The sequence below is a fragment of the Pungitius pungitius genome, chromosome 15 (genome assembly GCF_949316345.1).
Source record: "Pungitius pungitius chromosome 15, fPunPun2.1, whole genome shotgun sequence".
In the NCBI taxonomy this organism is placed as follows: domain Eukaryota; kingdom Metazoa; phylum Chordata; class Actinopteri; order Perciformes; family Gasterosteidae; genus Pungitius; species Pungitius pungitius.
The window spans coordinates 952,894-955,456 of NC_084914.1; the positions used below are offsets into that span (position 1 = coordinate 952,894).

A 2,563-nucleotide genomic window follows, 5' to 3' on the forward strand; every position below is an offset into this window, starting at 1 on the left:
AATAAACACAATTTAAGTCACATCAGTAGTGTAATTAAATAACTTGGGACGATGTACAAAGTGCAAGACCTGGATAGTGGTTACTTTGAACAGAAATACATTACGTTAGAGCTGGCGTACTCTCACAGCATGAACTGACGCAAGACTACGAGCGCGTCTGTGGCTCCGCTATTTATATCAGTCAGTCAGCTGTGTCATTCTGTTCATGTGCCACGGAGCAGTTTCTGGCCCCAACCTGAAAATAGTTTAACACCCCTGCTCTAAGTGTACAGTTATTTAAAAACCTCAGCAAGGAGAGTTACCTGAATCATTTTGTCCGTTAGATCAGCCGGACACGCGTTTAAAAAAAGGAGGAACACGGACGGGAAATCAGAAGGTCGACCTGGGGCGTCGCGTGAACCGGGCCCCTACATGTGACGACCCTCGATCAGCCAGTTGTCACAGACCTTGTCGTACGGAAAGTCATTCGTTTATTGAAGATCACATTTTCATACAGTCAAGTCACACCCGTGAGTCTCTGTAAAACACGGGAGCTGTGGATTCAGTGTGTGGCTTCAGGCGATAACATGACCATGTTTGAAGTGCTCTGTAAGAAGTGGAGAGCGCGTAACGGTTAGCTGTTGGATCTTAAATGTTATTGTTTGATTCTTTAGCTTGATGCAATATTGAAACGTAGGATCACCTTGGATTAGTCGAGGTACAATGACGACAGCTAACCCCACCTCTTTTGCTCCATCAAGATGTGTAAACTTTTTAACCAAACCCGCTGGATGACGACGTGGCTGTCTTCCTGAAGTGAGCTTTGCTTAATGAATTAATGAATACATTTAGTAAGATCCGCTTCTCCCCCGGGGCATTATATATTGGTGAATTCAAATTGAATCAGTGGAGCCATGTACTTTCAGCTAAAAGTAATATTGCAGTCTTAAGGGAGAGGAGATTCCAGCAATGTTGTCAATGGATTGTCAATTCAGGTTGATAACAAATCCAGGTCTACAGATTCCAAAGCATCAAGCAAACCTATACAACACAGGACTTGTTGTGAATCAATGATCAAAACGTCACCAAAATAACTTTGATCGCCCCCATTCAGTCAAGGCAAGATTATATATATTATTTTATTATAAATGAGCTTATGAGCTTTTTCATATGTGGCATTACAAGCTCTTTACCCAGTTGCTTAATGAACAGCACCATGCATTGTTAGCACTCCTTGCAGAGAAGGGCTGCAATGAGCAAAAAAAAGATCAAGGTACACACTTGACACCGTGAGAGAGAATTAATCACAACAGGTGCTGGGGCAAGTTAGATAAAATAACAAGCAAAATTCAATTGTGGAAGCGCTAGAATAAATCACAACAGGTGCTGGGGCAAGTTAGATGAAATACCAAGCAAAATTCAATTGTGGAAGCGCTAGAATAAATCACAACAGGTGCTGGGGCAAGTTAGAGTTAGTGAGAGCTAAAGGAGAAAATAAACGCAGTAGGTCACATAAGTTCTGTCGGATGTTCAAGTTGCCCAGAAGGATGAGCGGCGAGCTGTCATCTGGAAGTTGTAACTCTTCCATTCGTTGTAGAAGTAAATAACTTCTTCTCTGGAAGGATCATTTTCCGCTGTGGTCCAGTCGACTTGGGTCTTTGCCACGATTGCCCGCGGTGAAGCCCACCCGTGCCGTGTGGTGGAAGAAAAAAAGAAGGCCAAATTATTACATCCATCGAGAGTCACACGATATGGAATGCTGTTGTACGAATGCGGGAAGAAGTCTTTTACAATTATGCAGACAGAACAAAATATACATAAAGAAATGCTTTCCCACCTCGCTGGAGTTGAAAGCCACGTGTCCCATGTGCCATTCCCAGTGATGTCCTCAGACTGGTGGCATGACTTTGCACGGGCCATCTGAAAATATTTGAGCACCAACGTGTATTATCAGAATACGATTATGGCTGTCAACAGATTATAGACAATTAACTAGTTAATCACACGTTTTGAAAACATTTATCTTGATTACAATATTTTTTTCTCTTATATTAACTGTTTACAGTTTAGTAATTTGTTGTTTCAACTCCATAATGAGCTTGACGTGTGTATATTATTTCTTTGGAATGAGGGGCATATTAATCATATCATTTAATGTTAGATTCATGCTCATTGTGAAGGCAATAAATATATAACATATTGAAAAGCATTGAAGACGCACAATACATTACGTGTCATTTAGCTGCGCCCGGCTGCACGCTGCGGGGAGATTATAGACAATGAAGTTAAACAACAAAGTAGTTAAGTTAGCTGCTGCGAGCACGGTTCTACTCAAAGTGTGTAAATAAAGTGATTCAATCGGGCCAAGTTATTTAGGGCACACGGAAACGTAAACAAAGTGGCGCTGATAGAGTGAAGAGGGGTCTTTTATCCCCGTGAAGCTACCGTAGTTAGCTTAGCTAAAAGACGTATGCTGGTTGTTATTGTTCAGTGCTAAATAAAAACCCTCTTGAATGTAGAACACAACTCACGTCTGGCCTCATACCATGACAGGCACATTAATGTTGACAATTAACTTCGTTAG

General features: G+C 41.5%; 1 long non-coding RNA gene across 1 annotated transcript; it reads right to left on the reverse strand.

Annotated features, from left to right (window-relative positions):
- Positions 1-1,099: 1,099 nt before the first annotated feature.
- LOC134105178 (uncharacterized) lies at positions 1,100-1,966 on the reverse strand. The gene is made up of 2 exons (XR_009942464.1): positions 1,817-1,966; positions 1,100-1,635 (listed from the first exon to the last, which is right to left on the reverse strand). It is a non-coding gene; the product is annotated as an uncharacterized LOC134105178 (long non-coding RNA).
- Between the last annotated feature and the right edge of the window lie 597 nt (positions 1,967-2,563).